This window comes from Dipodomys merriami, unplaced genomic scaffold (genome assembly GCF_024711535.1).
Source record: "Dipodomys merriami isolate MVZ:Mamm:240054 unplaced genomic scaffold, mDipMer1.0.p SCAF_434, whole genome shotgun sequence".
Taxonomy (NCBI): Eukaryota; Metazoa; Chordata; class Mammalia; order Rodentia; family Heteromyidae; genus Dipodomys; species Dipodomys merriami.
The window spans coordinates 851993-864971 of NW_027205982.1; the positions used below are offsets into that span (position 1 = coordinate 851993).

The 12979-nt window shown below is 45.7% G+C and overlaps 1 long non-coding RNA gene across 1 annotated transcript in view; it reads left to right on the forward strand.

The window, feature by feature from the left end:
• Window positions 1-12979, forward strand: part of LOC138807805 (uncharacterized) — a 166700-nt gene that overhangs the window by 113711 nt on the left and 40010 nt on the right. The window lies entirely within an intron of this gene.

A 12979-nucleotide genomic window follows, 5' to 3' on the forward strand; every position in this document is an offset into this window, starting at 1 on the left:
CTGTATTAAGCACACACTTTTGTAATTAAATTTGATCATTAGCTGGGTACTGATGGCTCATGCCTCTAATATCCTAGCTATTCAAGAGGCTGCAATCTGAGGATCAAGTTCAAAGCCAGGCAGGAAAGTCTGTGAGCTCTTAATATCCATTTAGCTACCAAAAAGCTAGAAGTAGAGCTGTGGCGCATGTGGTAGAGCACTAGACTTGAGTAAAAAACCTCAGGGCCTGAGTATACGCCCCAGAACCAGCTCGTTTGTGTGTGTGTACATACACACATGCAGACACAGAATAATCACTGTATCTAAGATACAGTTAAAAAGATACTTTTGCTTATGCCCTAGTTCTTTAATGTGATATCAACTTGCCTGGTATCTGTACTGCATATATTGACGTGAAGGGAAGTTTTTAATCTACATTGTTACTTTGAAATCATGGGTCACACTGAGAAGACAATAGAACGATGTCAGTTTCTTTCTTTGGTGGGTTCAGGAGGCACTAATGCCAGTTCCCAGAACTACCTTTGCTTTTAGAATCTGCACAGATCTCTGAGAATGTGTAATTTCCCCATTGCTTAGCAACCATTCCATTATTTGCAGGAACTTGTTAAATGAATGAATGCATTCTGATGACAAGACAGCTTTATTCATGCCACGCTCTGGGCAGCCGTGTAATAATAAGAGATAACGAAATGAAATATTGTACAGATTGTGTCCCCTGTCACTTCTTCCCACCAAAACCCTCTCAGGAGCTGGGCTGGAAAGTAAATTTTTACACAAACAGATTTTAAAAAGCTAGTAGGAAAGGTATATTGATTTTGCAGTAATTACATTGTGTACCCAACCCACATTCACATTTTCTTAGTTATTGGGTGACCTTCCATGAATAAATACTGGCAGGAGTGCTCCATGGATGTGAGTCTTTGACACGTGTCTCTGATTCTCACCACATCCGCACATGTCATAAACTCAGACCGGCACGGGAAAGAAACACTAGACCCTGGCCTCCAAGGTAAACACACTCAAAGAAGAAGGCAGAATGACACAACACATCCCTCAGAACAGATTCCTTTGTGTGTGTGTGTGGGGGGAGAGTACGTGTGTATTAACACGAGTATGGCTTAATATATTTTGACTGTGAAAACATTTGGGGACCTACATTCCAATGACAGATTGACTCTGAGGTTCTGGAAGAAGTTATTTCTTCCTTAGCGTGTCTGAGGAAGTGCATGTGTACACCCCCACACTGCCCCCCACACACACACAGTGGACAACACAGCAGTTTGAAAAGTCTAAAACGCACTAAGTGCTAGGATCTTGTCACCTCCGTATATGTGATTTAATAGTAGGAATTTGGAGAACTAAATATATAATTAAGCTTAAGGGTGTAGAGCCAGAGAAGGACTTCGTCATTCTTTTCCTTAGTCATTTCTTTTTTAGAACAGAGAACTTTAAGGCTTGTCCAAGGCAGAGCCAGCGTTGGGAATCAGTATGTTCTGCCTCTAGCTCATCCTTTTCCCACTCACCACCCTCTACACTTCCTACCCCCAACATTAAGGCAGGGTTAAATCCGATTTTTTGGTTTCATAAGTAAAACCTGCCTCTAGAAATCTTAGTAATACAGATAACAAACGTGCATAGAGTGAAATAGCAACACGTCTGTGGAATGTTTTGGGGTGAGGGATACTGAGGATGCAACCCAGAGTCTCGCACATGCTAGGAAAGAGCTGTACTACTGAGCTGTCCCCAGCCCCTGAAATTTCTGTGTATGTGTATATTCCTACATTTGGTATTTACAGAAATAACAACTTCAACGAGCACCTGCTTCGGTCATAGTAGATTACATAGTAGGCACACGCCAGGCCCTCAGGCAGAGCTATCCATAGACAAAGGCCCGGGCCGGGGACTCACAGACCCCTGGCATTGCTTCGCTCCCTTTCTCACCTGATTAATAGAGTGAGCAGCACTTTTTTTCCCTCCCACTCTTCCTTTCCTTGGCCTTTCTTCTTCTAGAAACATGGGAGAAGCAGGTAAACCTAGAGGTTCTTGTTAGCAACGAAAAGTGCAAATCAAAGGCAGCCATGGTGGAGAGCATGGGGGAGGGACCCTGGGTTCCACATAGCTTTGTCTGTCGTTGAACTTGAAACTCAAAAGCCGCCCCATGTTCTGCTGCATGGTGAATGTAACTTAAAGAGCCAAGGCTTCCCATTTTGAAAGTTCAGCTATTGACTGGACCAACCTCCAAGTGAAAATCACAATATCAAATCTGGAAGGGGCTGGGCTCCCGCCAGCCACTGCTGTGGTCTAAGGCGCTTGAGCTGACTGGTCAGGTGCTCAGGATCCAGTCTCTCCTGCATTCCACCCCTAGCCACAGCTCTGGCCAAACATCTTGCCTTGGATCAGAGCTGTCTCTCTGTCTAGCCTGGAGAAGCCTTTTTTGAGATGTGTTAATTAAAACAGTAAACCCTTGCTATTCCCATTTTCCAGTTGCAAAAATGTTCTTGAGTCAAGGGTAGCTCAAGGAGCTAATGATTGCTTTTAACGAGCAGACAAGAAAAATCACTCCTTTCCTTTTTAGAAAAGAAATGGCACTCGAGTGTACTTACTCATCATATGAGCAAGGGAAGGTTCCTTCATCACACATGAAAAATATTACTGATTATAAGAAGAGTGGGAGTGAGGTCGAATTTCAAATCAGCAAGGAGGGTAGAAGCGAATCCGAGGTGGCAGATTCTGCCACTACAATCTGTTCTGGAAAGTCTTCTTACTAAGACACTTCAGCCTGAACTAAAGCAATATGTATCTGCTTTGGTTCCTCCTCTAAACTTATTTGAAAGCCATTTCCATCAGAAAATAAATGCATAAATACATGTTAAGTCGAACGAATTGTCATACTTCAAAGCATATGGGATTACCTTTTCAGGCCAAGAAATAGAAGGTGGCCAGTACCCCCAAAAGTCCAGAGTGCCTCCTTGTCTCTTCTTGTTATGACCCACCTCACCTGTGTGCTATTCTAGGATCCATTATGTGAGCAGACCCTCATGATGTATCCACAAAATTGTAGGGGAACCTTGGGCTATCTACAGATAGGGCTACAACAGAAGTACTAAGTGGAGTACCAGTGGCTTATGCCTGCAATTCTAGGTACTCAGGAGACTGAGATCTGAGGATCTCAATTTGAAGCCAGTCCAGGCATACAAATCGGAGAGATGCATATATCCAGGTAACCAGCAAAAGAGCCAGAAGTGGAGGTGTGACTCAAGTAGTAGTGCCAGCCTTGAATTAAAGAGCTAAGCAAGAGCATGAGACCCTGAGTCCCAGTTAACTAGCACCATACCAAATACTGCAGCCAACACTCATGGCTTTGATGTAGGAAAGTTCCATGTCCTCATCGCTGCTGTTTGCCCCTCTAATTTCTTTTCTTCACTCAGCAGTAAGGAAAACTAGGAGGTGAGAAGCGAGACTTGGCCATCTGCATTGTTCTCCAATGATGCCTGACCTCAGGAAGTAGCCTCAGAGGAGAATAAGCAACAGACAAGCCACAGGCTGGTCCCACCGCAGTGCTTTCTGCTTTTCCTAAGTGGCTTCAGCCAGCTGAGCAGACGTTTGTCAAGAGACTGTCTCCCAGATCACCATGACAGTTCCATACTTCTGGCACTTCAGAGACCAACTAGTTGGAACCCTAAACACTCCTCCATGTTGTCAGGGAGCCCAAGTGCCCTGCTCTCTCATTTCAGGGACGGCCACCTGGCCTGCCCTGGAGTCTAGAGACCACAGCTGTGTGGCGGCCACATCCAGTTGGGCATCTGTTCCCCCATAGCTCTGGGATGCAGCTGCCAGGAGCTGTTCCCAGAGGGCTGTGGTGGCTGGCAGCCAACGGTGCTGAGAGACACAAGTCACAGAATGCAGAATACAGGGTGGAAATGATTGGAACATAGCCTCCAGTGAGCGGGTGGGAAGGCTGCCAGTGCACAGCTAGGCTGAGCCTGACTGGTCCCCTAGCAGTATCTCTTCAGCACCTGCTCTTTTGGTCTCCCCTTCCAGAAAGATGCCCAGCAGTAACTGAAAAGATAGAATGTTCTAGAAACGGGGCTCTGATGGTCTGTGTGAAACATGCATTACAGTTCTGTGGTGCAGGACTAGAGCTGGAACTTAGGGAAGAGTAGATGCCACTTAGGGGCCGGGCAGGTTCTTTATTTGCAAGACTGAATCCAGTCTTGCCCTGGATGAAGGAAGGAGGTACAGGTGGGTTTTGGGGTTCTGATTACCAAGACTGATGTGGTAGGAGCATTTACTCAGTACCATTAGTGTCCTTTGAAAGTCAAGCTTTCCACTCATGACTGACTTCATTTACAGCAGGAATGTATTTGGACAGACTCTGTAATTGCTTACTAGACGGAACCTCATGTCTGGGCTTAGCGCTACACTGGCTACATCTGGTAACTCTAAGCTCACTAAATGAGCTCTTTCTTCCTTGAGCTGCTGTAATAGATCGGGGAGTCATACCAGGCCACGTAGGGTGTCCGTGACGGGTATGGCCTATCTCCACTCTGTCAACTTTGAAATGAGTTCCTCCTGTGTTCCCTTTCTCACTTTGTCTCTCTAAATTCCTCTTCCTGTTTCATTGTAAAGCTCTCCAGTGCCAATCAATCCTTCACAGACCCATCAAGGTGGCATCATTATGACAATTCTTTCATTGTACCATGTACTATTGTACCATGGTACCATTCCCTACTCAAAAAGGCTAACAGTTACCTATGTAATAATACCAATATTCCTCAGGCTGGAACTCACCATGGTTGATTGTTCTCATTTCCTTCACTTTTCATAAGTCCTCTTTCCTGTAATTGGGGGGCTCATTACCCTTGAGCCAGGCCTCAGATCAGGGACAGTATCTTGGGAATTTGTAACCCGCTAGTACTGAGAGTAAGTGCCCAGTCAGCAGAAGCTCCATTCCAGGGGCTGCATATTCACACTTGGTGGTTTTCAGATTGTAATCAGGGATTGCAAATGAGATTTTTAGGGTGTCATGTTCCCTGTGTTGGAAATGTAAGCACTGGTGGTGAATGGTGCCTGAACAATGGCCCCAGGATCTTTGAGCCAATTACAATCTTACCATTTTTCTCTTAGGAATTTATTTATAGGGCCAGGCATAATGATACATGCCTGTAGTCCTAGCCATTTAGAAAGTGGTCCAAAGGGCTGGGAAGGTGGCTCAGTGGTAGAGTGCTTACCTTTAATGCATGAGGCCCTGGGTTCGATTCCTCAGCACCACATAAGCAAACAGAAAAAAGCCAGAAGTGGCGCTGTGGCTCAAGTGGTAGAGCACTAGCCTTGAGCTGAAGAGCTGAGGGATAGCGCCCAGGCCCAGAGTTTAGGCCTCACAACCGGACCCCCCCTCCCAAAAAAATATATATATACCTCTACAAATTGATTACATTAAGTATGATTTCTTTTACTACCCACTTATTTTGGATTTGAATTTAAATTTAGTGACATTGTTTGATATCATTAGTACTTTTTTTGGTCCAGTCGTGGGACCTGAACTCTGGGCCTGGGCGCTGTCCCTCAGCTCTTCAGCTCAATGCTAGTGCTCTACCACTTGAGCCACAGCGCCACTTCCGGCTTTTTTCTGTTTGCCATCTCCCCACCTATTCCAGTTCCTCCACTAGGTGTCCTCCGTCGTCCCGACAGAGCCGGTCCGCGGCACTTACTATGGTTGATCTAATGATGGTTGTGATACAAGATTTTATTCAAGAATGCATGTCAATAGAGAAAATAAATTGATTAAAGAACAATGTAAGTAGATAATAGTAAATGTTCTTACATAGGCATAGACCAAATTGGGTCATGTAGTAAGTCTTTAGTATGGCTGTTTGAGTAGAAACATACTTTCTTTAGGTCCAGGATAAAGCCTCCTCTTTCAGAAAGCCCTCCCTGACCTCACAGCAACCTCTTCCACCACTTAGAAATCAAGTGTGATTATATATATATTTTTTTATTTTTTTATTTTTTATTTTATTTTATTTTTATCAGTAGTGGGGCTTGAACTCTGGGCCTGAGCACTGTCCCTGGGCTTTTCAGTGCAAGGCTAGCACGCTACTACTTGAGCTACAGCACCACTTCTGGTTGCCTGGTAGTTCATTGGAGATCAGAGTCTCATGGACTTTGCTGAGCAGTCTGGCTTTGAACTGTGATCCTCAGATCTCAGCCTCCTGAGTAGCTGGGATGACGGGCGTGAGCCACCATCACCCGGTGTGGTTATCTTTTTTACTCCCCAGTGTTCGAAAGCTCCTAGTTGTACTCTTTCATTTAGCTGACTGGCAGACATCCCAGGTGTGGTGTAGACCTGAATGCCAGTGGTACGCCAAACGCCAAGCCACGGGTGCCATATGTGCAGGAAATAAGGGCTGTCTTGACTTTGGTGAATTTAAAAACAGCAATAAACCTGACTGAAACCCAGTCTGCTTTTTATCACAATCCTGTGTCAGCAATTCTAAACATCAGTGGTAAAATACTCCATTCTAAAGCCGGTTGTTAGGCCAAGTTATCAATAATGACTGTGGCTCCTGTTGGGTTTTCACAATAGCTATGCATGTGTCCAAGGAGCACATTTATTCATTATCCTTCAAGAAGCATTGATTTGTACATGGAATTTAGACAGCTTGTAGAGACATGGTTAGCCTCAGTGTTAGAGTCGGCTGTACTTGTTCATTTCCAAAGCAGCATATTCTAGTTTATAGCTACAACACTGTGATGGTTTGGAATCACTTGTTCTTGTTTGGTGTCTGGTTTATGTTTCCAGCCTTGTTACAATATTGTCATGCATTTAAACTGTCAATGAGAAATTAACACTGCTGGCACCAGAACAAGGCCAGGCAGAGCTCTCATGTTTAAAAATTTAAACAAAGGAAACAATGGGAAAAAAGGGCTCCTCTAGCTTTAGTTTGTTCATTTAGAGCAAATTTAAGTTCAAGCAGAACATTTGCCTGAATTTAAGGTGCGTTTTAGACATTGAAATGTTTAAAAATTGTCTTTCACGCACCAAGAAAATACTGATTATTTCTGATTATGCATGATTACTCTTGAAAATCATTTTGTCATAGGGAAAGAATGCATTTGAAACAATGCTGTGCATTTTTTGTTTTAGAAAAAAAAACTCAACACAGTATGCCAAAAATGAATATTTTCTTCCATATTTAAATTCCTGTTTTAAAAGCAAAATACAAAGATCTGCTTTGGGTATTAAAGATGGTAGGGTACCCCACTAAAATGAAGACAGAAGTAAATGTCTCATCAACAACAAAAGATATGGGGAGGATTATAGGTGAGTACTACGCTGTAGGAGCAAGGGAGCCGCATGCAGGCTGCAGCACCCAGCCTAGTAGCTGAGTAATCTGAGAGAGGCATCCTGGAAGAGGTTGTAATTGCTCACACGGGGTACAAACGGGAATAATGCCTTCCTTTCCAATACCCATCTTCTCCCAATCTGGCTCTCCATCACACTAGAAACCCCTCAGGGGTCCTTGTCTACCACAGGGCACAAAGATACCCTGGGTGTTGAGCCCTCTGGACACCCTGCTGGACACTCTTTTTTTCCCCTTGATTAAATCTGACTACACTGCAGGTCTCATTAAATCTGACATCTGTTCCCCTCTTCTGAGTTCACCTGACTTTGTTTTTCTTTTTTGATTTCTAAATGCAAATACGTTCTTAAGTAAACCATAGATACCATGAAGTTCGGCTTCTTTCAACAGCTCCCCCACCATCCAGGCTGGGTTACCTTAACTTTGCACATTTGACCCTGTCGATGTATGCAGTTTTTATGTGTTAGCAAACACATTTTTCATAACAGTGTTCGCTTTTCCCCTCGAACCCTTTGGCACATAGACCATCCCAGACATTGCAAGGGCTTTCTCAGCACACAGATGGCTTGCTAGAGTTAGCAGAATGCTTAACCCCGAAGGCGCTCTTCTGAAGAGCTGGCATGGAAGCAGACTTCCTGACAGCACCACTGTCAGCACCTGGCCAGGCCAGGCCTCCACAGCAGTGTAGACCTAGAGGAGCCCTGAGCAACAGCAGCTAGCCATTTCATCAACTGGTGAGGCCCAGAGAGCTAAGGAGGCTGGGCCTGGGCGCACACACCACTTACCAGTGACCAAAGTAAGTCTGCCAATCAGGTCTCCTTCCCACAGCCCGCCTCCATGAAGAATGACGGATGTACACTTGGCCCAGTCACCAGCTACCCTCAGTGAGAAGGGATGGGTTGTTAGGGAGCAAGGGGTGTTTCACAGACTTCGAGATAGCTCACCCCAGCCAGGAGGCGCAGTCTCAGGTAGCCAGGAAGAGATTCAAAGTTCCTGAGGAATAATATAGTCAAAGAAGCCCCAGCTAGAACCATTCTGTGCGCATAAACAGTTTTTTGTTGTTGTTTTGGTTTGTTTGTTTTTGTTGGTCATGGGGCTTGAACTCTGGGCCTGGGCACTGTCCCTCTTCAGCCCAAGGCGAGTGCTCTACCAACACGGTACACAGTGCTACTTCCGGTTTTCTGGTAGTTTAATGGTGATACGAGTCTCACAGGGACTTTCCTGCCCAGGCTGGGTTTGAACCATGATCCTCAGATCTCCACCTCCTGAGTAGCTGGGATGACAGGTGTGAACCACCAGTGCCCAGGTAATAGTTTAAAAAAAAATTGTATGATTACTTTCCATAAACCTTAATGTTTACTTTTAGCCTGTTTTCTATGCAGCCATCACATAATACATTCAGACTTAAACAGACTGTGACTCTTTATAGAAAACGTATTGGCTCTGTTTTTGTAAGAACATAATGTTAGCTGCTATGACAGGTAACTCTGTGGCTTTACACAGGCATTTGTTTGTTTCATGGTGTAGTTGGAGACAGGGTGGAAGGACCAGGCTCTTAGAGGCCTAGGAGATCTCTCCGGGCCACAGGTTCCAGGGTGACACACATCTACACCATTTCTTTAGGCCACCATTTCCTTGTGTTGTTTTGTTACAGGCATCCAACGCGCCCCAAGCAAGCCCTTTACCTTCTCCCCCTCTCCCTTGTCCCCCTGAGATGACTCACTTCACACAAAAGTGGGCGCCACCGAGTTAAGGCGTCAACACGTGGTGAGCACCAGCTTTCCCCACCCAATTCTAGCTTGCAAGGCATCTGCACGGTGAATTAGCAAACCTTTATCCCCTGTGACAAGACACTGCGCTAGAGGTGTCGGAGCTCTGGGTGCGTAGGACGGCAGCAGCGCTCTAGAGACCAGCACATCCTGTCCAGGACTGCCATTACAACGCGCAGGACCCCATCCAAGAGCATCACAGGCATCGTGGGCTTCCCTGCAGGGTCCAGGGCTCTGTGCCCCCCCCATGCACACGGGGACACACACATGCACACACGCTCGCACGCTTGTCAGCAGCAAGAGAAGTTGTCAAGTACAAGATGGGAGGAAGTTGAGAGCCCTGCATCGCTGACAAACCCGGAAGGTTCTCATCTCTCTTATAGACAGCAGGCTCTAGACAGCGTTCTCACAGTCACCTTGAGGCCTGGGTAGCCTTCCCGGATGAACTGCTTTTCTTTCAAAGCACTCTTCTTCTGCAGCGCGTGTTTCCTCCATCTGCGTGCGAAGTAGAAATCCAAGGAAGCCAGTGCTTCTACAATGAACGATGAAAGCAGGTGTCAGCTACTGCTGAGACCCTGGGGTACGTTTTTTTCTCCCCTTATATATATTTTTATTTTTATTTTATTTTTTGTCAGTCGTGGGGCCTGAGCTCTGTCCCTCAGCTCTTCAGCTCAAGGTTAGCGCTCTACCACTTGAGCTACAGCACCACTTATGGTTTTCTAGTGGTTTATTGGAGATAAGAGTCTCACGGTCTTTGTGACCCTCAGATCTCAGCCTCCTGAGCAGCTGGGATTACAGGCATGAGCCACTGGCGCCTGGCTTCCCCTTATATTTTGATGCACTTTGAATATTCTCTAGGTTTTGTGCTACCACCATGCTTTCCACGAGTAAGTCGTCTCTGCTTCTAATACTCAAAAAAAAAAAAAAAAAAAACCCGCAAGTGGGTTTTCTCAGCTTTCCTTTACTTGAAGGCAGTTGAAGCAACCCAACCCTCTCTCCATCTTTCCCTCCATGTTTTATTAGCATAGGAGACAGATATTTGAGAGCTCATGCAGCTGTTAAGCAGTGTTTGTCTAGAGGAATCAGGGCAGCTTGAAATGTATTCTTTGAGGTCCTTAAGAGAAGATTATATGCAGGAAACAAATAAATGAGCAGTAATGCACCTCTTTATTACTTACGACATGTGTGATAGGCTACTTCAACTTACTGAAGAGCTTCTCAGTAAGCATGGCTGCGTTGAGCCGGACTGGCCTGAGCTTCAACACGCAGCCTCTCCGAAAGCCCTACGAGGCTCTTCAAAACTTTCAAGCCCAAGCCTCAATTCCAGGATCTGCCTCCCCTCAGCCAGATACCCAGGATGGAAGACAAAGAAGAAAGCTGATTCCATGTACCTGAAGAAAAGGAAGACCAGGATGGCACACTTCTTTCCCTAGAGAAATGGACCTAACCCACAAGAGAGCAGCGGGAAGACAAGGGAAATGCGGAGTTTTACACTGATTTCACCCACCAGGGAGCCATGGGGTCAACGTCTTGGAGGCCAGCCCCAGTCAGACGTGACCTTCATGACCATCTCCTCTCCTCAGGGTGATAAGTAGAAGTCTTCCTCTTTAGAGGATCTCTTTATATCCTGATTGTAATACATATTAATCAACTAGGAACTTGCTGTGTATGTGTGTGTGTGTGTCAAAAGGATCGAAACTTTATTTGGAAGATGAAACATGTACAGAACAGTCAAGACAATTCAGTACCCAGTTTAGTTGTGATTCTGGCCAGTATAGTGGGAGCTGGACTTTCGTTTAAACCAGACGGCAGGCCTGAGCTGGACCATGGAATTTGCCCTAGTGTCGGGGAAGGTGCTGCGGAGGGGAGAGGAGTGCAGTGCTGGAGCCCTCAGGTTCCAGAACACACGAGAGTGCCTGCCAATCCTGGTTCCCTTACCCTCCCAGCCGCAATTTCCTTTTGTATTAAGTAGGTCTGCAAACGTGTTCCCACGGAAGAGAGGGCTATATCCCAGTAATTGCATTGGAAAGTCAAGCAGGTAGGCCTCACAGATCAGATCATTGTGAAGACGAAAAGAGACAAAGCACTTCTGGGTTAGCAGAGTGGGGGCTGGTGACCAGGACAGATGGGAGGGAGGGGCTGTTCCAGCATGCAGGAAGGGGAAGAGGCAGGCCAGAGGGAAGAGTGCATATGTAAGGTCCTGGGGTTAGGCTAGATGGAGTCCGAGACCTGGGTAATCGAACACAGAGAAAGTCTCCCAGTGAAGATGGTTGTTGAGTACCTGGAACTGGTAGTGTAAGGGGACTCCTCCTCTAAGGTCCCCCTGACTAGGTCAGCGGCATGGAGGAAAGGACCGCGTCTGTTCATCCACTATAACCAAGGGTTCTGTTACTTCAGACAAGGATGCCCCGCCGTGGAGACTGGCCTTCCTCCCAGGGTTTGTCCCTTGTGATAACCAGGTGCATGTAGAACCACGTTTCCGGTCCATAGCTATGGCTGCTCCTGTAAATCAGACATGGAAGGAGATCAAATGCAAAGTGACAGTGTGGAGTCTTACAGATAAAGTTATTTCTCAAAAATTTGCAATTTATATTGAAAAAAATCAATCACAACAAACCCAGATAAAAGCCACTTGGTCTCTAATTTGTATTCCAACCTAATTACGAAATGACTAATCTACTTACTGGGCTCTTTCATCTTTGTCCATGTTTTCATCTCCCACCTGCCTGTTGATTGTCATACACATCCCAGCCTGTTTGGTTCTGGGACCTATAAGATACCGTTTTTATGTCACTTTTTAAAACATAAACTTAAATGTAAATATTTCATCTTCCCATAACCTTTTCTTTCTATCCGTTTAATCTTGACCTCATTCAAGCCCTAACATGTATAGCTAGCTATGTTTTTCTTTATTTGGGCACTTTTGGTTTCCCGGGGCAGGGTGGGGGGAGGAGAGTATGCGATTGTAGTTCCTTGGAATTTTAATCACAGCAAAAAGGACAACAGAATTAAGGACTTGCAGCTTGATTTAAACTGCCTTGTGAATAAGCTCCCCCCCCCCCCCCCCGTTTCATTCCAGCCAAGGAGCACAGGCAATAAAACTGACCAACCCCGAGTTACCTCACCACTCAGAGGAGTGAATTTCTTCCTCCGCCTCTTCCCAGTGAATTCTGGCTCTGTCCAGTTCTAGGGTTGGTGGTTTTGGAAAGCTGTTGACTAGATTCAAGGGCTAGATTTCTCACCTGTCCCTACTGTGCAGTTAAACACCAACTATCAGTCCCTCCTCACATCAGAGGTGCTTCTGGGTAAGAGACCACCAGAGTGAGTCCCTGCGTCCAATGATCCAGAAGGCTCGTGGACTGGCATGGGGAGTCCTGTGAAGAACTCCTAGGGTTCACCCACAGCCTATGCTAGAACGGTTCAGGGGAAGCCAAGCTACAGTGTTGATTTCCCATCCTGTTTCTTACTGTCAAGCCATGGACCTTAAGTCTAGAATTAGAGAAGTATTCCTTAGAGGGGAAGTAATAAAAATGAATGCCCTCCTTGTTATGAGAACCCTGCAGACAGACACGTGACGAGCTCTGGTCCTAGTGAGCATTCGGAGTGTGACCGTGGTCCACAGCCAGTGAGCTGGCACTTGACAATGACAGTATTTGCCCGGTGATTACTTCTCTGAATGAATTCATTTTGGCCAGAAGGGATTTCTTAGAACTGACTTTTGCTCCACTTCCATTTTGTTTTTCTTAGGAACTGTGTGAGCCTTATTCAGCTGGTATTTATGAAATGTGTTTACTGTGTTAAAAGCCAGGCATCTATTGGACTTGGGGGTTTATGTAATTTAGCTGT